This window comes from Panthera tigris, chromosome A1 (genome assembly GCF_018350195.1).
Source record: "Panthera tigris isolate Pti1 chromosome A1, P.tigris_Pti1_mat1.1, whole genome shotgun sequence".
NCBI lineage: Eukaryota > Metazoa > Chordata > Mammalia > Carnivora > Felidae > Panthera > Panthera tigris.
Window position 1 is genome coordinate 92,240,579 of NC_056660.1, and position 24,055 is coordinate 92,264,633.

A 24,055-nucleotide genomic window follows, 5' to 3' on the forward strand; every position below is an offset into this window, starting at 1 on the left:
CTTGGGGCCTGGAGCCTGCTTCGGATCCTGTGCCCCAACCCACTCCCATTCTGTCTCTGTCTCTCTCAAAAATTAATAAACATTAAAAAAAAATTAAAAAAAAATAAATAAAAATTTTTTTGAGGTAAAGGCTTAGAAGTGGAATGTCTAGGGCATGGGTTCGGCTTCTGTATAATGTTTTAAGAAGCTGACAAATGGTTCTCTAAAGTTTTATCTCCTCACTAGAAGTACACAAGCGTTCAGTTCCTCCACATCCTTTGTTTTTAATGTTTATTTTGAGAGAGAAAGCGAGAGAAAGAGAGAGAGAGAGAGAGAGAGAGAGAACAAGCAAGCTAGCAGGGGAGGGGCAGAGAAAGAGAGGGTGAGAGAATCCCAAGCAGTCTCCATGCTCTGCAGAGCCCCACCTGGGGCTTGATCCCAAGAACTGTGAGAACATGACCTGAGGGGAAACCAAGAATGGGAGTTTCTTCCACATCCTGTTGCTTGATATGGTCAGTCTTTTAAATTGAAGGCATTGCAAGAGTCTTTTTTTTTTTTTAATTAATTTCTCCTGTTTTTAATTTTTTTTTAAAAAAAATGTTTATTTGTTTTTGAGAAAGGGACAGAGTGAGAGTGGGGGGAGGGGCAGAGAAAGAGGGAGACACAGAATCCGAAGCAGGCTCCAGGCTCTGAGCTGTCAGCACAGAGCCTGACGTGGGGCTCAAACTCAGGAACCGTGAAATCATGACCTGAGCGGAAGTTGGACGCTCAACTGACTGAGCCATCCAGACGCCCCGGCATTCTTCCTTCTTACATTTTTAGGTTTTTTTTTTTTTTTTTCCCCTGAACTTAGGCTGTTTGCTTATATGCACATACTGATCTGTGCTTAGCTGAATACTCAAGGGGAACTCTGCACATTATTCTAGAGTTTCTGTCTTTGTAGCTCATTTCCCTCTGATACTCTGCAAGCTCTAACCAAGCTCTAGTCTCTCCTCGAACTACCAACTCTATCTCCTCAACTAAGGAAGACTGCTAGGCTTTGCCTGGACTCCTTTTCTCTGTCACTTGGGTCTTCTAGAAGGATGACACTGAAACAGAGCTAGGATTACAAGAGATATATTAGGGGGTGTCATCTATGAGGAAGAAGCCAGACTGTACAGCGAAGGCTTCAGACTGGATGAAGATAGGAAGCCGATGAGAAGAAAGGGGAATCAAAGAAGGATTTGGGGGCAGCAAGTGCTTTAGAAGACAATGGATCTGACAAAGTTTCCAACCAGTCAGCAGGGGGCGCTAGAGCAAAGACTCCTGGAGAGAGTCTTCTTGAAAGAAATGGGCATAGGTGCTATGGCATTCTCTGGGAGCTACATAGAAAGTTCAGGCAGATCCTGAAGGTGCTTAGAACCATAGCCCTTAAAGACAAACAGAAAGGGGGCGCCTGGGTGATGCAGTTAGTTAAGCGTCCAACTCTGGATTTCGGTTGGGGTTGTGATCTCAGGGTGGTGAGTTGTAGCCCCACATCCAGCCCTGCACTGACCGTGTGGAACCTGCTTGGGATTCTCTCTCTCCCTTTCTCTGCCCCTCCCCCGCTCATGCTCCCTTTCTCTCTCTCAAAATAAATAAATAAGTAAGCAACAAACTTAAAAAAAAAAAAAAAGACAAACAGTAAGTTCTTTTCCTAAGAGAGATTAAACAGCCCACCTCTACACTGCCAATTTCATTGTACTGAATAATTATAGCTTTTCTTAGTGAATACTAACACTAAAATGAAATCTATACTTTATAACATATGTTCTTTGTTGACTAAACCCCTTAACGCTTACCCAATAAAGATTTATTGAGTCTCTGCTATGTGCTCCATACTGTTCCAGGCCCTAGAAATATGGTGTCGAATAGATCTTGTACCTCTTCTCAGGGAGCTCACCTTCCAGTGGGGATGCATTCAGTTGGGCCATGTTATTATGGACTTAGGTATCACACAACCTAGCAAAGTATACACACCAAACTTGAGTTCTCTGGGACTTGAAATCATTAAGCGTGGCCAGCAGAGGAGTCTATAGGCAGGCTCCCAGGGACTGTTGAAGGCCAATCCACATGATTTCTTCATGCTTCACTCTATGCTGACCAGCGCCAAGGAGCTGCCTCTGGAAAAAATATGCAGGCCCTCCAGCAACCGGGGAGCCTTCGAGGAATATTCTGGCATTTACTAATGTAAGTCCACCCACCTCTGAGAATCAGTACTTCTGGTCTTATAACAAAGCCTAGGTCCTATTCCAAAGGCTGTATGTGTGACCTGACTTCATAGCAAGGGCCAAATGCCAGTATGTTAAGAGCTCCGCGTGGGCCCAGCCTCCTCACTCTCTCTGGTATGTCCTCATTTTATAACGTCAAGCTGTCAGTGCTTCTAATTCCATTCCAAAAAGTGAAAATTTAATTCCTGTCTCCCTGGCTCAATAACACACACACACACACACACACACACACACACACACACACACAAAGTCTGTCATTTAGTAAAATTGTTGCTATTTGTTAAAAAAAAAACAAACTAGAAGATTGTAGGTGATAAGAATGTATAAAAATGCATAGCGTGAAAAAAGGCTTTGTAATACGTTGTATTAATTGTATTTAATTTAATTTAATTGTAATTAATATGTTGTAATAATTGTCCAATTCACTTGTTATAAAGTAAGGCACAGACCAGACTGGCTAGTTGAGAGAACATAGTTCTTGAGGAATGGGGAGCTGTTTTCAAAAATGAAACATGTGAAAGCATGATGAAAATCAGCTTTTGCAAGATAGGATAATTCAGGGATTAATTTCCACTGGTAATAATTAATCAAGCCTAACATGTGTGTTCCTCTAAGTCTTAAGACTTCCCTCAGCCACTAATTTACCTGGAAGGAGATGTCAGTAAGATGATACATGGTCTAGTAATGCAATTTTCCACCAAAATCTAGTTGCACACCATTTGTGGACAGACGGCATTGAGTTTAACACCCCTTGAGGGTGTTAAAGTCTAGGCTAGGGATAGTCTAGGTTCTGTAGAGAGGCAGATACTCTAAGATTCTAATGTACAGCAGAATCAAGAATAGATTAGGGGTGGGGCACCTGGGTGGCTCAGTCAGTTAAGCTCTGACTTCGGCTCAGGCCATGACCTCACAGTTCATGGGTTTAAGCCCCGCATCGGGCTTTGTGCCGACAGCTCAGAGCCTGGAGCCTGCTTGCATTCTGTGTCTCCCTCTCTCTCTGCTCCTTCCCTGCTCACACTCTGTCTCTCTCTCTTTCAAAAATAAAATAAACATTAAAAAAAAATAGATTAGGGGCTGGGATATTCAAGTGGAGAGACCTTTCTTCCCTCCCTCCAACCCCAGTCAGCAATGCAAATATTGATTTGACCCCCTTGTCGTAGAGGTTTGGGGCAATGCTACTGAATTGCTGTTTAGTATACTGTAGAAGATGGAGCCCCTCTGAGTCTCAAACTTAGGAGGAAATTTCTGTCTCCATATAAATTGCTGAGACAGAGGAATATATTCTTTGCCATCCAGACCACCTTGCTGTTTGACATGATTTGTAGTATATTCATCTGTGAAGATAACAGATATCAGGTTATTTTTAGGTCTTCAGCAGGAAGACAACCTTTTATATTATGACTAGAGTAAAATACTGCAGATCCTGGCAGCTTTGTGAATTCCATTAGCCAGAGCGTATGATGGGGGATCCAACCTAGTCGGATGTGGTGTGGGGTGGTGGGGAGTGGTAAGGTTTCCCTGAGGAAAAGATAGACACTTCAGAGAGGAGTTAGGGCAGTGGTGGTTGGTGGTAAGAGCAGTTTGGGGAGAGGCCAATACTTTGTGGAAAGCCCTCCACCAAAGGGAAGCTTGACATTTTTCAGGAACTAAGTAAAAGACAGCTTAGCTGTGAATGAAGAGAATAACAAAAGGTGAGGATAGAGAGGATGGTAGGAGGTAGATCATACCAGGTGTTGTGAAGCAGACTAAGTATGGTTTCAGCTGGAGTCTCCTTTTTCCAGAAGTTCTCACTCTCTCTATCATTCATTCATTCATTTTTTGGAGCCAGCCTCTGTTCTGAGCACTTGATAGACATTAACTTATTTATTCCCCCCAACAATCTAGATAGATGATATTGTTTTCCCCATTTCACAGATAAGGAAATAGGTCAGAGCGATTAACTAACCTGTTCAAAGTTCTATGACTATTGAGTGGTAGAGCTGGGTTCCTGATCCAGAATTATACTTCTTCCCAAGAACAATGGGATCCAGTAAAGGATTTTAAGGTAGAGGAGAAACCTCATCCATTCTGTGTGTAAGAGATTACTCTACCCAGGGGCACCTGGGTGGCTCAGTCGGTTAAGCGTCTGACTCTTGGTTTTGGCTCAGGTCACAATCTCACAGTGTGTGGGTTCGAACCCCGCTCTGGGTTCTGTGCTGACAGTGTGGAGCCTGCTTGTGATTCTCTCTACCCCTCCTTCATTCATCTTCTCTGTCTGTCTCTCTCAAAATAAATAAACTTAAAAAAAGAAGAGATTACTCTACCCAAAATGTGGAGAAGGAATCTGGTAAGAGCAGGTAGACCTGTCAGGGGTCTATTGTAATGTTCTAAATTTTTTTAAATGTTTATTTATTTTTGAGAGAGAGAGAGACAGAGTGTGAGTAGGCAAGGGGTGGATAAAGGGAGGCACAGAATCTGAAGCAGGCTCCAGGCTCTGAGCTGTCAGCACAGAGCCCGACACGGGGCTCAAACCTATGAAGGGCGAGATCATGACCTAAGCTGAAGTTGGACGCTTAACCAACTGAACCACCCAGGCGCCTCAACTATTATAATATTATAAATGAGAAAGGGTGGTACCTTGGAGTACAGTGGTGACTAAGGAGATGAGATTAATTGAGGGATGTTGAGGATTCACACTTGACAGGACCTGATGATTCCAAGTGTCAAGAATGCCATACATAATACTGGCAAGAGCAAGTAAGTGGGTGGTGATGACATTTAATAAATAGGGTGCAATGACAAAAGAAGGTACTTGAAGGAAAGGATTGTAATATCCACTCATGTGTTGAGTGTAGAAGTGGAACACTATGGAATAAGCAAATGAAGGGCATGGAGCAGATGGGTGAAGTCTGGGCTAGATTTATGAACTCGGGATTCACCCTCACATAGATACAGTATAGATGCCAATGAAAGCCATGGGAAGGGAGAAAATTGCTGAAAGAGAGTGCAAACAGAAGAGAAGGCTGAGAGCTCAAGAATGAAGTGGAAAACAAAAGCTAACCAATCTATCCCTCTGACGAAACCATAGCATTGCTTTGTTGTGCTGGAATACATTTTCCAAATTGTGAAATAGTGACTGTGGGTGGTGAGACCCAGGTTTGTGATTAGGATATTAGTTTAAATCTTGGCTCTGTGGCACCTTAGAAAGCAAATAAACACTAGTGGTGCTTGCTGTGGTCATGCACTGAGTGAAACTAATCTCATCTGGGATGCTTGTTGTCATCCCGGAATGAGGCTTGTGTGCTCTACTCTGGAGTGGCCCTGGATGATAAAGATAAAGGCAGATCATCACAGATGAATTCTCCATATCACAAGGGAAATATACATACACACATATGTGTATGTGTGTATATATATATCTGTGTATATACAAATATATATGCATACATACACATAAATATATATGCATACACATACACACATATATACACATATACACATGTGTATAAATATATATGCACACATACATACACATATATAAATATACATACATACATATAAATAATATACACACACATATATAAATAATATATACATGCACAAATAAATATATATGCATACATATACACACATATATATGCATACAGACACGTATATAAATATGCATACACATAAACATATATGTACACATATATGCAATATATAAGTATATATGTATACATATATGCACACATATAACTATACGCATACATATACACATATAAATAAATATATACATACATATACACATACATACACATATATAAATACATAAAAAGATTTGCTGGAGTTCAACTTTTGCATTCCTGAAATAAACCCAACTTGATCATGATATATTACCTTTAATACATAATATATGTTTTTAATTAACAGTAAGATTCCATTCAGATAGCTGATATTTTATTTATGGTATTCACATGTGTCTTCATGAGTGAAATATGAAGGAATTGGGAGGAAATTGGAAGGAAAAAGATAAACTTTTATTATTTGCAAATGATAGTATTATTTACTGTACTGAAAACAACCCAGAAAAATCAACATGAAATAAGAGAATTCATCAGGGTTGTTGAATAAATCTTTCTGTAAAAAATGACAAAAATAATCATCTAGAAAATATATTATTCTATCCCAAATAGTATCAAGACTATATGTATATTGGAATTAACTGAAAAACAAGACCTCTGTGCAGAAAATTTTATTTTATTTTATGCAGATTTAAAAACTTTAATAAAGAAGCTAAAGAATGAAGAGGTACTTGATATTTTTTGATGAGACAAATAGATATAAATGTCATTTTTCTACTTATTACCCCAGAAGTTTAAAATAGCCAATCAAAATTTTAGTTGGAACTATTGTGGAATTTGATAAACTTGCTCAAAAATTCATATGCAAATTGCTAAGCTAGTTATGAAAAACAAGAAGACTATAAGGAGGCACTAGGTCCACCAGATATTAATGCTACAAAGCTATAGCAATAAAATATTATGGTGTTGGTATGAGACAAATAGATCAGTAGAGGAGAATAGAGAACTCAGTTCCCAGGACTGAAACCGTCTGTCCTGAGTCTTCTGTGTTCTGTTTTTCTTCCCCCTTTTTTCTATATATCCCTGCTGTTCTCATGTGGTTTCCTGTGGTAGATAGCAGCAGTAGCTCTGGGTCTGTTTCTAACTTTCTTGGCATATGAGCTCTTGCTTAGTGATCTTGGAAATGAGGCTTTGTTTCCCTCTAACAGGCTCTGGAAAATGTCTGCCATATCTGTTAACCCAGGGACAGCATCGCTCTCTCACCTGGAGGCTTACACATGTCAGGATGTATGAGACATACGGAGAGCTCATCTGGGAACTGTTCTGCCCTGGAGACAAGGAAGCTGGGCTGTGTCTACCAACCCAATCCATCGAGGGATGTTCTCACTTCTCTAGCATTTGTAGTTGGCCCCCTCTATAGTCTGAGCACATTCCCCCTGATAAGAAAGCCCTTGGTCTGAGAGTCACGGGTACTTGCTGTAAAATGCTGTTTGTTGGCTCAGATGGGAAGGCTGGGGACCAAAACAACCACTGTGGTACATTACTGCCACCATCTTGCATCTAGACTCTAGAGAGCCTGGTGGAATCCTGGGGTTTTGAAGAAAAACCATAGCTGTAGTTGGGTAGCGGTGTTCTTCCCCCATAACTTGGAACACCCTGGAAAGGACCGGAGTTTGGGCTGTCTCTAAGCTGCAACAGTTGGTGTTAAAAGTAAAGTCTGGTTTTTCTTAGTGTAAATACCTTATAATTGAGCACCACAAGCTCTAAGGAAATGATCTCTTCCCTTTGCTAAGGCTGAGTTATTTATAATAGTCAGCTTTCTGAGAGACTCTCATTTGTCTTCCCTTGTTAGAGATAAAGTTCTTGCTCAGTTGCCAATATCTCTGATTTACATTAAAAAAAAAAAAAAAGCACACCATCCTGACTCCTGAGAGAATCAGCCTCATTGCCATTCTCATGACCAGGAAGAGTCCCTGTAGCCAGAGCTGCTGTACAGAGAAGTAGAACATTGATGGCTATCAGAAATGATGAACTGAGTTCCCCCTTGGGTGTTAGTGAGTGAAATATTAGCGCCATTTTGTGAGCAGATAACTTAGTGATAAAGCTCTAGCCATTAGTCCAGTTGAGGGCAGTGTGCATAGTGGAAAAGACTTTGGACTGCCAGACGAGTGGGATTCAAGATTCCACTTGGCCATTTATTAGTTCTGTGATATTAGATATATATTTTAACCTCTCCAAGCATCAGGTTCTGCTTATGTACAATGCAGGTTAACCTAATGCACAGGGCCATTTTGAGAATCAAATGCAATGAAGATAAGCAATGCCGATATCAAAGAAGATATTATAGGTACGATAATTTTAAAAATCTCTTCTTACAGGTAATAGATTTTACTTGTTCAGGGAGTTTGTTGGTCATTGGTTTTTGTCCCTTCCCAGGAAACTCTGGAATGTGTTCAATTAATGCCAGGATTGAGTGTATTATAGGTCATCTTAGGGCTTGCCATAGCCAAATTCATATTATGAATGTTCACTGGTTTTTCAGGACTTCAAGGGAAAAAATTCTTTGGTCTCTTTCACTGAAGCCTCCTCTATTCTTTGTAGAGTTACCACATGGAACTAATACGGTGTTTTTTCCCCAAGCATGATGCTATTAGATAGAAAATACAAGTGACAGGAAATCCTTATCAAACCATCAAGACTTGGAAAGGAGGGCTTCAGAAGGCCCTTTGCCTGCAGGTTAAGTAAGAAATACTTTCTCAGCCTGCCAGGCAGGGGAAACAGGTGGCCAAGTGAACTCAGTCCATTCTGCGAATGAGTGGGTGTAGTGGTGTGAGAAAATACAAAGGAGTCAGAAAAGTCAGGACTTCAATAGGAAGGCTGTTGGCTCTGGGAGCATCAGTGGTGGCTTGATGTTAACCTAGGTCAAATCCTGTTATAACTATGACCAAGAGATTCAAAAAGAACATAGTGCATGGGACAGGAAGCTCATGGATCCTTTGATATATATTTAAGGACAATAAAAATCAGGAGTAGTAGGCTGGACTGGATAGAGAAGTCATTTGTGTACGAGGTGGGTCTTGTGCCATGTCTTGAAGATGGTAGGGGTTGAAAAGGCCAAGGAGAGAGATGAGGAATTTAGGGGCAAGAGGAAAAATGCACCAGAACTATAGATGTATGTATGAGCATAACGTAAAGACAAGGGGAAGAACAGCCTTGGCAGAAGTTAAGGATATTTGTTTGGGGTGATGGGAAATTAGGTTGGTATTGCTGGAGGTGTTGTGAAATTAGATAGGTGTTGCAGGTGTCTTCTCTGGATCACAGACTCTGAGACAGAGAGATGCATATAGGGCATTTATAGGGATGTGTTCTGGGAATCAACATCTGTTGGAAAGGGAAGATAGCAGGACTGGACAGAGAAGGAAGCTGGACAATGGTGTAGGGTGATCCAATCCCTACAGAGAATTCTAGAGCTAGGATGGCCCTGCAGAGTTGCTACAGACCTGTATATTCCCACCTGAGTTTTTATTATCTGGCTTGTCCCCAGGGAGAGGGTATGATCTTGGGCAAGGTGTCTCTCTTCAGCTAAGGGCAATGAGTGAGGTGTGGAGTGAGTCAGGGACCCAGATGCCAGCTGTCAGCCTTCCATGGTCCCAGCAGTGGGGGAATAAATTCTTGAAACTTTAAGTGTTTGGTAGAAATCAGGTGGTACATGGGGTGCTCGTGTGGCTCAGTCAGTTGAGCATCTGACTTCGGCTCAGGTCATGATCTCAAGGTTCGTGGGTTCGAGCCCCACGTCAGGCTCTCTGCTGCCAGCTCAGAGCCTGGAGCCTGCCTTGGATTCTGTGTCTTCCTCTCTCTCTGCTCCTCCCCTGCTCACACTCTCTCTCTCTCTCTCTCTCTCTCTCTCTCAAAAATAAATAAACATGAAAAAAAATTTAAAAAAATCAGGTGGTACACCACAGTGTCCACTCTAGATGGATAATTAGTGTAGCCCCAGATGATAAAGAGCCCGAAGACAAGGCTGATACTATGGTGAGGGAACCAAGGCATTTACCTCAGGTACAAAATTAAAGGGGACTCCAGAAACAACTCACACGTAAAGATAAATGATGTTTTAATGCAATACTTAAGAAATCCCAAATCTGGGGGCTCCTGGGTGGCTCTGTTGTTTAAGCGTCCAATGTAGGCTCTGGTCATGATCTCACTCTTTGTGGGTTCAAGCCCTGAGTCTGGCTCTGTGCTGACAGCTCAGAGCCTGGAGCCTGTTTTTGATTCTGTGTCTCCTTCTCTTTCTGCCCTTCCCCTGCTCTCTCGCTCTCACTCTCAAAAATAAACATTAAAAAAAAGTAAAAAATCCCAAATCTGTGTGAAAAATCCATAATGAGCAAAATACCAAATTTAAAATAAAGACAGGATCAGTGTTACTGATTTTTCCTTTTGCCCCAGGCTCCAATGTGTCTTGGTGGAGTAGTGCCTAAGGAGTATGATTTATCCTGTAGGAAATGGGAAATCCTTGGGAGTTTCCCTCTTCTCATTTACCTATAAAAGCAGCATTATTATAACATTAAATTTGTGTTCCTTGAGTTCCTTACTCAAAATCTGACGTATAGGACTCTTGTTTGCAAGAGACAGAGAAACCAAGCAACTCAAATTTGCTTACCCAATGACCACAGGGCATTTGTTGCCCTCCCAAGAATTTAGGATTCAGGCATGGTTTTATCTAGTGGCTCAAATGATACCTTTACGCCTCAGTTTCTCTTCCTCTCTGGGACTGTTTTCACTTAAATGTAAGTATTAATTTAACACTAAGTAAGTATTAATTTCATTCTTCCACTGACAAGAGAGAGAGAGAGCATGCTTGTGCAGGTGTGAGAACAAGCAGGGGAAGGGCAGAGAGAGAGGGAGAGAGAATCCCAAGCAGGATCCACACTGTCAGGGCAGTGCAGGGCTCGAGCTCAGAAACTGTGGGATCATGACCTGAACTGAAATCAAGAGTCAGATGCTTCACTGACTGAGCCACCCAGACACCCCCAGGAGTCCCTACTTAATGAAGTTTAATTCCAATTATGTTATGGTGGTTGTCTCTATTTTGAAAGGGACAGTTTTTTCTTTCTTTCTTTTTTTTTACGATTATTTTTATTATTTTATTTTATTTTTTTAACAATCATTTAATTATTTATTTGTGAATTTACATCCAAGTTAGTTAGCATATACTGCAATAATGATTTCAGGAGTAGATTCCAGTGATTCACCCCCTACATATAACACCCAGTGCTCATCCCAACAAGTGTCTTCCTTAATGCCCCTGATCCATTTAGCCCACCCCCCCCATAACCCCTCCAGCAAACAACCCTGTTTGTTCTCTATATCCTCTATATTATTCTCTATATCCCTCAGTTTATATAGCCTCTCATAAGAGTCTCTTATGTTTTGTCCCCCTCCCTGTATTTATATTATTTTTGCTTCCCTTCACCTCTGTTCATCTGTTTTGTCTCTTAAAGTCCTCATATGAGTGAAGTCATATGATATTTGTCTTTCTCTGACTAATTTCACTTAGCATCACACTCTCCAGTTCCATCCACGTAGTTGCAAATGGCAAGATTTCATTATTTTTGATTGCCGAGTAATACTCCATTGTATATATATACTATATCTTCTTTATCCATTCATCCATCGATGGGCATCTGGGCTCTTTCCATACTTTGGCTATTGTGGATAATGCTGCTATACACATTGAGATGCATGTGCCTGAAAGGCACAGTTTTTTTCTTAGCACATTTTCTAATTGGTTTCACTGATAGATATTGATTTTAATACATTGATCTGACCAGCAACTTTGTTAAGCTCTTATGATATATTGCAATGTGTGGTTCTCCATGGCCTCTTATTAAAGATCTGGGTGTTGTTCTCCAATCTTCCTGGATGTTTCTAACCCTATAGACCCCTCCAGATAAGCTCTCACAGTCTCTTGTCCTTCCTGAAGGCAAACACTTTCATTGTTGCCTGGTCTAGCTGGGGACAAGGGGGAAATGTGTGGGATGGCTTCTCACCCAGATGACCCTGCTGCATGGTGCAGCAGACTAAAAATTCTGTCACTTGCCCTCAGCAACTTGTACCTTATATTTACCATCTCTGGAGATGGAGGGCTCTTCGTATCAACTTTTTTTTTTTTTTTTTTTTTTTTTTTTTTTTTAGAGAGAGGGTGCAAGTGATTCAGGGGCAGAGAGAGAGAGGGATAGGGAGAGAGAGAGAGAATTCCACGAGGGGCAGAAGAGGGAAAGGGAGAGAGATGAGAGAAGCAGGACTCACCTGAGGCTTGTATTCACCCAAAGTGGGACTTGAGCTCACCTGATGTGGGACTTGAACTCACAGACCGTGAGATCATGACCTGAGCCAAAGTCAGATGCTTAACTGAGCCACCCAGGCACCCTCTTCCAACTTTTTCAGTGGTATCTCCTGAATAGGTTTTGGACTGTGATGAAAATGTTCACATTGATCTCATCAATGGTCTTGTGTCCTCCCATCCCTGCTTCCAATTTCTCATCTATCAAGGTTCTACTTCTTTTTTGTGAGCACAGTAATGTATACGGATATATAGAAAAATATGAAGGAGTGAGACAGGAGGAAATATTGAAATAGAAGCCTATTTTTGTTTCCCCAAATGGATAGTCAGTTGTTCCATAGCCCTTTATTAAATCCTGCATCTTTCCCCAATGTTTTGAGATTCTTTCTTTATAAAGTGAATTTTCAAATCTTACTGGAATTTTGATTGAATTTTTGTATGTGTAGATTAATGCAGGTAGAATTCATATATTTTAATTTTTTAATGTTTATTCTTGAGAGAGAGAGAGAGAGAGCACGTGAACAGGGGAGGGACAGAGAGAGACACACACACAGAATCCAAGGCAGGTTCCAGGCTCTGAGCTGTTAGCACAGAGCCTGATGCAGGCTTGAACTCACAAACCACGAGATCGTGACCTGAGACAAAGTCAGACGTGTAACTGACTGAGCCACCCAGGTACCTCAGAATTCTTTTATTTTAATGTGACCTTTATAGCTCTGGGTATGATCTATCTAACCATGTATTCATGCCTTCTCTTACAGCCTTTAGTAAATTCTTAACATCTTTCTCCATAAAATTTCTGGACATTTCTTCTGTGGATTTATTCTTAGCTGCTTTATTATTTGTGTTGCAATGCAAATGGGATCTTTTAAAACAAACATTTTTTAAATGTTTATTTATTTTTATTTTTTTTGGGGGGGGGGGAGGGGCAGAGAGAGAGACACACAGAATCTGAAGAGGCTCCAGACTCTGAGCTGTATGCACGGAGCCTGATGTGAGGCTCGAACTCACAAACCACGAGATCATGACCTGAGCTGAAGTCAGATACTTACCGACTGAGCCACTCAGGCACCTATAAAAAACATTTTTAACCAATTATTGCTGTAATAGGAGGGTCATTATTTCTCCCCATTCTCTTTTTTTTTTTATTGTTCATTTTGGATATTTTTATTAAACCATGTTTTCAGTTCACTGATCCTTCTGTTAGATCCAATTTGCCATTAAACCTATCTATTGGATCCTTGATTTCAGTATTACAGCTTTCAGTTCTAGAATGTCCATTTGATTCTGCTAGGTCTGTTCTCTGGGGTCCAGAATTATCAGTGAGTTTTCTTGTTTTGGCTATTTTTTTCTTTTGGTATTTGTCACATGGATCCTGTGTCTTGGCATGTCTACTAATTTCTTATCAAATGTGGGATGCTGTATATTAAAAACAAAAAAAGTCAGAGACACCAGATGATGCTATTTTCCATCAGAGGAGGTTTACTTTTTCTTCTACTGAGGAATAAGAGTATGGATATGATTCCCTGAATTCAGCCAGAGATTAAATAAGACTCACATTTGAGCTGTAGCTTAGGTAAGACCCAGTCTACCTGGCTTTCCCCTGTTTCAGGGTTGTGGCTTTTCGTGGCTTTCATTTGAGAGTGTGACAGTTACTTGTCTTATGACTGAGCGACTGGGGATTTTTATTCTGCTTTTTAGAAGTTACAGACTTGGGGCACCTGGGTGGCTCAGTCAGTTAAGAGGTCCGACTTTGGCTCAAGTCATGAACTCATGGTTTGTGGGTTCGAGCCCTGCACCAGGCTCTGTGCTGACAGCTCAGAACCCAGAGCCTGCTTTGGATTCTGTGTCTCCCTCTCTTTCTGTCCCTCCCTCGCTCATGCTCTGTCTCTCAAAAAATGTATAAATGTTAAAAAAAATTTAGAAATTGTAGACTTAATTTTTAATCTTTTCTATCCCACAAACTCTAGACTTTGGCAGTGATTCTAGGGGAGACCAGCAGTGAGTTTGCAATGTCTCCAATCTCCACATTTGCCACTCTAGCCCCACATAACTGCCAAAGCTCTGCTCTGTTTTCTGTTCATCTACTGGGGCCTAAGTCTGGATACTAAGTCTCTACATTGGCCCAGATTGTCATCTTCTCCCTAATAAAACAAAACAAAACAAAAACCAAAAAAACAAAACAAAACAAAAAACCCCCAAACAGTTGCAGCTCATCAGAGTGAATTATTTGCTCTCTCTAGGAATTTTAATTTTATAGGGCTCTTCTTGGCAGGTGTTTTTTTCTCTTAAGCACCAAGGAAATGCGTAACATTCCAGTTTGCCTTCAGAGATTGCCTTCTTAGCCCTTTAGCCTCCAGCCCTGCACAGCTTTGGAATTCAACAAATGTTGAAGGAAAACCGTCCGTGTGTTTGAAGCCCCTCAAGTGTACAAGTTTGTCTCGACTTCTCAGCATGACCACCTAAAGCTCATTGGCATCTCTGTCCCCCATCTGTGGCCCCTCTGCCTGGGACGGGGCCTGATTTTCAGGCTGTAACTACATTGGGAGGGACACCTGGGTGGCTCAGTTGATTGAGCATCCAACTCTTTTCTTTTTTTAAATTGTTTTTAATGTTTATTTATTTTTGAGAAAGAGAGAGACAGAGTGCAAGCAGGAGAGGGACAGAGAAAGGGAGACACAGAATCCGAAGCAGGTTCTAGGCTCTGAGCTGTCAGCACAGAGCCTGATGCAGGGCTGGAACTCACAAACTGCAAGATCATGACCTGAGCCGAAGTCGGATGCTTAAATGACTGAGCCACCCAGGGGCCCTGCATTCGATTCTTGATTCGGGCTCAGGTCATGATTTCAGGGTTGTGGGGCAGAGCCCCTTGGGCTCCACACTGGGTGTGGAGCCTATTTAAGATCCTCTCTCTCTCTCCTTTCCCCCTCTCCTCTGTTTGCTCTCTCTCCCCGTCTAAAATTAAAAAAAAAAAAAAATTAACAAAAAAGACACTAACCACATTGAGATTCAGCCTGAAAGGTTCATGTCTCAAAGGTTCTCTTCTCTCTAGAATTTTAGCCCCTCTGGTTCTCACTGCTTCCAAAGCTCTGGATTTTCTAGTTGTTCTTAGTATGAATGTTCAACTACTTAGCATATCTTAGTAGTAGCAGAAATGCTAGGCCATTTATTTTTATAAGTTGACCTTGATCTCAGTACAGTGTTTTCTTTCCTGTGCCATCACCATCCCTCCCTCCAGGGTTTCCCAGAATTGGTGAAATCTTAGGTCTGATGGGGAAACCAGACCTACAGGAATAAGGTTGGGTTGTGAAGTTGACAGCTGTCCCTGAATGGGGGCATTTCCATGGTTGAGGCTCGGCCATTAGAATTGACTTCCAACAGGAGAGGAACTATTGCCCTTTTTATACAGTCACTTTCCACCTTGTGAACTCTCAGTGCTAATCGATTTAGTGATTATCTGGTACATGTCTTTAAGTTTTAAGGGCATTTGGGTGGTATATTTTCTGAGCCCTTATGCATGTCAATTAAAAAAAAACTTATTGAAGAGTAATTAACATACAGTATCCTGTTAGTTTCAGGTGTGCATCACCATGATTCGATATGTTTGTATTTTATGAAATGATCCCCATGATAACTAGTCATCATACAAAGTTATTACAATATTGACTATATTCCCTATGCTTTACATGACATCCCTGTGACATTTATTTTATAACTGGAGGTTTGTACCTCTTAATTCCCTTTACTTATTTTTCCCAGCTCTTGACCACTCCCCCCTCTGGCAACCACCAGTTTCTTCTCTGTATCTATGAGTCTGTTGCTGTTTTGTTTTGTTTTGTTTGTTCATTTGTTCTGTTTTATATATTACACATATAAGTGAATTCATGCTGTATTTGTCTTTCTTTGACTTATTTCACTTCACACAGTATCTTCTAAGTCCATCCATATAGTGATAAGTGACAAGATTTCATTCTTGTTTTTAATAGCTGAGTAATATTCTGTTGCATATATATATACATATATATATGAATAACATATCATATACATGAATGATAAAGAAAACATGATATGTATATCTCACATATGATATATGACATATATATCACATCACATATGGTATATATCATATCACATATGGCACATATCATATCACATATGTTATATGATACATATACCACATCTTCATTTGGATTTCACATCTCCTTTGGAAAAATGTCAGTTCATATCCTCCACCCTTTTTTAAGTCAAATTATTTGTTTTTTTGGTGTTGAGCGGTGTAAGTTCCTGATATGTTTTGGATATTAAGCCCTTATCACACATATAATTCGCAAATTATCTTCTAATGCATTCTGCTTTTCACCAAGCCTTCTGTCCTGACTACTTTCTTCCTCTATACTTTATTTCTAGTTTTTTTCTTGTTTGCCTGGATTTCATTATGGACTATTTTTTTTTTCAAAAAGTTTTTGTGGGTGTTACTGTTTCTTGATGTTTCTTGATGTGTCTTCCTGTTGCTTTTATACTTGAATTAAAACTTGTCTGAGTATGATATTCTTCTTGGCCCTGTAGACATGTCTCCTAATCTTTTGGCATTGATCATTGCTTTGGGGGAAACTGAGGCTGGTGTGCCTTCTCACTCTGGTGGATAAATTTGTCTCTGCATTTGGTTGCCCAAAAAATTATTTTTTTTATCATTAAAGTTTATTTCCCAGATATCTTGGTATTGACCCATTTAATTAAACAGATAAGCTGTTTTTATCTGTAGGGTCAGTTCTTCCTTCATTTCAGAGAAGACTTAAAGATGTCAGAATACTTTGGGCATCACTTTTGTGTCCTTGACTTCAGAGACCTTGATTATCTTTGTGTTAAAATGTGTTTGTCTTTTACATCCCTCATTTCTTCTCTAATTGCTATACTTTTTTTCTTTTGTAGTCATTGTAACCTTCTCAACATCATTAATTTGCTTCTCAGCTCTATTCATTTCATTTTTTGCTATCTGAAATTAATTTTTACCTGGGTAGTAAATGGCAGTAGTTCATGTCTTAGTTATCAAGTTATCAATTTGTTGTCTTATTTCTAATCTTCTTTTATTTATCTATTAAAATTCTTTTTTAATGGTTATTTTCAAGAGAGAGACAGACAGAGCATGAGCAGGGGAGGGGGAGAAAGAGACGAAGACACAGAATCCAAAGCAGGCTCCAGGCTCTGAGCTGTCAGCACAGAACCCGATGTGGGGCTTGAACTCATGAACTGTGAGATCATGACCTGAGCCAAAGTCAGATGCTCAACCTACTGAGTCACCCAGGCACCCCTCTAATCTCCTTTTAAATGTCATTCTTGACTTGATAATCTTGTCCTTGAGCTCTTACTCATTGAATGAAAGGCAAAAGTATGCGAGGCATGTTCTCTTGCTTGGATTACGCTTGCTTCGGTTTCAGGCTATTTCTCTCTCTTTGGTATGTTCTTTCTCTTACTTTATTTTACATTTGCTCAAGTATATGTTTCAGGGTCCTGGCTGGAAATGGATGATAGATGCAAACTGGGATAATTGAGGAAGTTTAATAGGGAAACTGTTCACAAAGCTATAGGCAGGAGTTAGGGATGCCCATGCCAACAAAAGCTAGTACCCTTTGGCCAGCAACAGCAGGGAGCCATTCTCACCCCCAGGGCTGAAGAGGCAAAAAGAGGATGTGGTTCTTGGAGCCCAGAGAAGAGAGTTACAGAAGAGTCCACCCAGTAGAAACTGTAGTCTTCTATAGAGAGACAACCTTGTCCATGGTCATCGGAGGTCATATGAGAGAGGTGGGAATGAATTACCTTAAACTTAATTTCTCCTTTCCTATACTCTTTTGCAGGTGGCTTCCAGAGAGAAGCCAAAAGGGGTTTGTGCATAAAGAACGTTCAACCTTCCAGGGCATAGAGAATGCAGGCGGCGGGTGGAGACAGGGTGGTGAGAAGGGCCAGTGGGAGACATCCAGCACAGAAAACTTGCAGGAATGCCATGCCTCTGCTCTTCCTGTGGCTCGTGTTTGAGTGACTCTCTCCAGATCTTCTTTATACTCTGATGCAACCTGGGTTGATTCTCCTTGGCACCCGTCATACCTAATTGGAGTCTGTTTTCTCCCTTCCTCCCAAATGATATTTTGAGAGGGAGGTGTTAGTTCCATTTTGCTGTTTTGTTTTTAATGTTTATTTATTTTTGAGAGAGACAGAGAATGTGAGCATGAGTGGGGAAGGGGCAGAGAAAGAGGGGGACAGAGGATCCAAAGCGGCTCCACACTGACAGCAGAGAGACTGATGTGGGGCTTAAACTCACAAACCATGGGATCATGACCTGAGCTGAAGTCGGATGCTTAACCGACTGAGCCACCCAGGCTTCCTCCTCTCCTCTCCCCCACATCTTGCTTCTCTGATACTGGGGGCTCTGGGAATGAATATGGGGATATGGGGATGGGTAGGGGATGGGTAGGATTGAGATACATGATCTGGATTTTGCTCCCTGTCCTCTGATTTCTATCAAACCTCCTATTTCAATGCTGTTTCTACCAACAAAGGAATATTTCTGTTCCCAGGCTTTGACTCACCTCCCCAAGACTTTTTTTCCACATCTATGATTTTAAATTCTATAACAATACTTCTACTTTTCCTTTCTTTAGTGAAAATTTTATACTTCATCTGGTGAAATTTTCCTTTCTTTATACTCTTTTACAATGCATGGAGCTCCTTTTTTATCCCAACTTAATATCTTTGTGACTTAGCCTGTTGTATTTGCAATTTGCCTTTTACTTCTTGTGATTTTCTTTATATAGACAGTGGTTTCTTGGGTCCTTTAGGGACACATGTTTCTCAAAATAACTGTCTATTTCTTGGGATAAGTCATTTCACTCACCCACTATTACTCTGAATCTTTAGGAGAATGTTTCTCTCCCTTTCTGCATATATTCTCATAGGTCCAAAGCTTTTTTCTTACTTTTATTCAAATAAGGCAGGAGAGATCTAGACTCTATCTTTGTCAAAAGACTAGATGTGTGGAATTCTCTTGGCTTTACTCATTGTCGACTTGAGTACTGGTCAAATCCCCTTGTCAAATCTCCTGCTTAGAGGAGAAATTGATGTGGACAGCCTCCAGCCAAATTCCTAATTTTGAGTGGGCATTTGTGTAATACAGCCTGACTGCACTGAGGTGGGGGCCTCCCTTGCTCCCAATTCTTGGCTGTCTGACGCTCTTAACAGATGCAATCCATGCGAAGCTATAATTACAGGGCCAACAACTGCCAGGGATTTTTTTTGCCAGGGAATTTCCATGCTTCCAACTGGAGCACCTCATTGTAGGGTCTACACATCCTAGATTACACTGGCTCACTGTCAGCGCGTGCCTTCCTAGCCCCAAGTTAGGCTGGATGATTTGGCTCTAAAGGGCTATAGAGAAACAACTGAGGGGCCGTGATCTGCTTCCTTGAGGAATACAATTAAGAACCGACAGACCATATTTGTTTATTTATTTATTTTAATTTTTTAATGTTTATTTATTTTTGAGAGCGAGAGAGCCGGAGCACGAGTGAGGGAAGGGCAGAGAGAGAGGCAGACACAGAATCTGAAGCAGGCTCCAGGCTCTGCGCTGTCAGCACAGAGCCCGATGTGGGTCTCGAACCCATAAACCGCGAGATCATGACCTGAGCAGAAGTCAGACAACTGACTGAGCCCCCCAGGTGCCCCTCGACAGACCATATTTAATGTTGTTTTCAGAGGCCGAGTCCCTGGACGAGGGAAGCTGGTGGTAGAGGAGGGAAATCCTATCTCTTTACTTTCTTTCAGACAGACGGCAGATCAGAATAGCTTTGGGTGGGGGGGAATGGGGGTCACCTCACCCCATCACTTTTGCTGGGTAATGGAGCTTCCTCTTAGCTTCTGCAGTGGTTTTTGTGGCACTCTGAGTTTTTATCTTTCGGGTGTCTTCACTGTGGGAAATTTTGAGGGTGTATCAATGCGGTGAATACAAGGCCATTTTCAACTGTACTGGTCTTTGAAAATACAGAACGTGTGAGAAATTTGGACGTAGAGAGTAGCAATCATCCTTTCTTGGTCTCATGAAATCCCTAAAACTTCCTAGCCATCTGGACAGACTTTTCTTTGATTGAGTTGGTGCCTTTAGGTGAAGGAGGAATTCTATAGGTAGTGTGCAGTTTTATTTAGATCTGCTTCATATGTGAATCTAGAGGCCTTATTTATTACAGTGTGTATGAACATTTTGAGTAAATTAGCTTTAATAATAAATTATTGCTGCCCAAATGAATCAATAAAGAGAGGTATGAGTAATAACTATGAAATTCCTTGCTTGGCTGTTTTGTAATAGTGAGATGGAACTCTACGGTGAGCTTCTCTGGGCTGTAGCTGATGGAAGAAGATCCTGTTTTTTCTTTTAAGTTTATGTATGTAAGCAATCTCTCCACCCAATCTGGGGCTCGAACTCACGACCCTGAGATCAAGAGCTACATGCTCTACCCACTGAACTGGCCAGGTGCCCCCAGATCCTATTAATTAATCATGGGCCTCCTGACTTTTCAGTGACCCCACTGCTAATCTAATCTAAGTATAATACACTGAGTCCAGAGATACTAGCTTGGCTCCCTGGAGAACACACAGAAAGAGATTCTTTGTTTGTTTGCTTGTTTATTTATTTATGTTTGAGAGAGAGAGAGAGAGAGAGAGAGAGAGAGAGAGAGAAAGAGTGTGTGTGCACAAGCAAGGGAGAGGCAGAGAGGGAGAGACAGAATCCCAAGAAGGCTCCGTGCTCTCAGGGCAGAGCCTGATGCGGGGCTCAATCCCACCAACCAGGAGATGGTGACCTGAGCCAAAATCAAGAGTCATACATTCTACCAACTAAGCCACCCATGCGCCCCAAGAGGTTAATTCTGCTTAATGACTCCTCCCTTCAAGAAACATGTAGCTATCATGCTCTGTTTCTCTCTCCTTCAAAAATAAATAAACATTAAAAATTTTTTTAAAAAAGGAAACATACAGCTAAATTGTGGCAATATTTCTTCCTTTGATAGCTAATTTATCTTTTAGTTTCTCTGATACTGAAAGTGCAAATTTTATTTCTCCTCTTCGTGCATAAGCTTGCACCCATTCTTTCTTTTTGCCTGTATTACACGTGGCAAATTCCCTCATTTGTCTTAGCTTGTGTATAAGCTCTTCTTTGACATTACTCTTTTACAGAATTGCTATGCAATTCCCCGTTTTGACTCTCTCGATCTCCCTTACAGTGTTCTATTTTTATTCCTTGGTACTTGGTGCCTTCTATCAAATCATAATCAAATCATACTCATAATTTATGTATTTATAGTGTTCTTTGTTATTTTATGTCCCCTCTCCCCCTACTAACCTTGCTAAGATATAAGCTACATAAGGGCAGGCTTCTTTATTTTCTTCATGGATAGATTTCAAGTGTCGACAACAGTGCCTGGCACATAGTTGATGCTCTACAAATGGTTTTTGAAAGTATGAATGAATGATATTTCCCTTTTTCTTTCTATGCTCTTTTCTCAGTCTGTACTTTAAAGACGTGTCTCCCCTGGAATTTTGGTTATTGCTTCTTTTTCCCCATCTGTAATGTTCAACTGTTGGGATTTCTTCTTCTTTGGATACTAAAAACATGCTCGAGTATCTCTCCTTCCAAAAAAAAATGTATATTGAGCCTGCCTTTATATTGAACGTCCTCTCACTACTTCCTGACATCATAAAGCTTCTGGAAAGGGTGCACCTGTTTTTGTTTTTTAAATGTTTATTTATTTTTGAGAGACAGAAAGTCAGAGCATGAGTGGGGGAGGGGCAGAGAGAGAAGGAGACACAGAATCTGAAGCAGGCTCCAGGCTCTGAACTATCAGCACAGAGCCTGATCGCGGGGCTCGAACTCACAAATCATGAGATCATGACCTGAGCGAAGTCGGACGCTTAACTGACTGAGTCAGGGTGCACCTCTTTTACCTCATTCCCCCATTCAGTACTCTACCATCTGAGTTCTCTTTGGGCCACAGAACTGAAATATCTCCTGCAAACTATCATTTGTTGTCTCTTAAGCCTCTTTTCATTTTGTCTCTTTGGGGGGCTCTAGTGGTAATAGCTATTCCCTCCATCTTGAAGGTTTGTCCCCACTAATTATATATATATATATATATATATATATATATACATACATATATATATATATTTTTTTTTTTTTTGAGGGAGAGAGAGCACAAGAAGAGGAGAGGGGCAGAGAGAGAGGGAGAGAATCCTAAGCAAGCTCCATGTTCAACGTGGAGCCTAATGTAGGGCTTGGTCCCATGACCCTGGGATCAGGACCTGAGCGGAAATCAAGAGTTGGATGCTCAACCAACTGAGCCACCCAGGCGCCCCTTCCCCATTGATTTCTGATACTGTTTCGGTTTTCTTCCTGCTCATGGAGTACACTCTTTCTATCTCAGCTGTGTCAACTTCTCTATCTGCCCCTTGAGGTGTTATGTTCTTCAGAATTTAGGACCACCCTTTCTTCTTTCTTTGCACACTCTCTAGCCATTTCATCCACCCCTGGTGTTAGTTACTACAAATAACCCAGCTTCACACTTGTTTTGCCAAGTTACTATTGAGTATTTCCAATAGTTAAAGGCTCAAAAGCACTTTAACACAACAGATGTAAAATGGACCTCATTAATTTTCCAATCCCTATGCTCCCCAAACCTCATCTTTCTGTTTTCAGGTGCTTACCTAATGGCAGTCTCGTCCACATAGTTTCCCCAGGTAGAAGCATCAGGGTCATTAGTGAATCCCCCCTTATACCTAAATGACTCATTCAGTTGTTGACATTTTTTTTTAAAATGTTTATTTATTTATTTAGAGAGAGCGAACAGGGGATGGGCAGAGAGAGAGAAAGAGAGGGAGAGAGAGAATCCCCAGCAGGTTCCACACTCAGCTCAGAGCCTGACTCTGGGCTCAATCTCATGACTCTGAGATCAAGACCTGAGCTAAGGTCAAGAGTCGGATGGTTAACTGACAGAGCTCCCCCAGGCACCACAGATTTGGGGTGTATTTTAAAGGTAGAACCAATAGGTTTTGTTGATTAGTTGGATATTGAAGTGTGAGAAAGAACGAAATGAAGGATGATGCTAAGGTGTTGGTCCTCACACCCACAGGAGGGGCAGAGTTGTTATTTACCAAGATGGGCATAATCACCAGAGGAACATGCTGGGCAGTAGAGTGGGGATGGAGTTGGAATCAGGAATTCAGTGGATGATATGCAGTCTCAGACATCTATTGGGCAAACATGTTGGAGATGTTGAGCAGATAATTGACTGTTACAGACTGAAGATAAGAGAAGATTCATGGCTGGAAATAAAAATTTATGATTCTTGGTTGTATTGATGATATTTAAAACTTTAGGATTAGAGGAGATCACTCAGGAAAGGAATGTAGGAAGAGAACAGTTCTGAGGAATCACTCTCAGGGATTCCAGTCTCTAGGGATTCAGAAAGTAAGGAGAATCCATGAAAGGAGGCAGAGAAGGAACAGCTTTTCAGGGAAAGGAGACCTAGGATGTGTGGCATCCAGAAGGCAAGAGAATAAGGTATTTGAAGGAGGAGGCAGTAATCAGATGTGACAAAAGCTATTGGTAGTTCAGATAGGATGGGGACTGTGAATCGATCACTAGACAGAAACTGGAAAGTCATTAGTTACCTTAGCAAGGGAAATTTTAGTGGAAGATTGGAGAAATAAAGCATAATTGGGGTTGGCTGAAGAGAGACTGCATGGAAAGACTATAAACAACCCTTTCAAGGACATCTTTTGTGAAGAGGATCCAAGAGCTAGAGCAGTAGCTGGAGGGGTACAGGATTAGAGGAGAGAAGAGATAAGTCAGTCAATAAAGAGGTCAACTGGAGTAACCATGTTCTTGAACTAACAAATGGAAA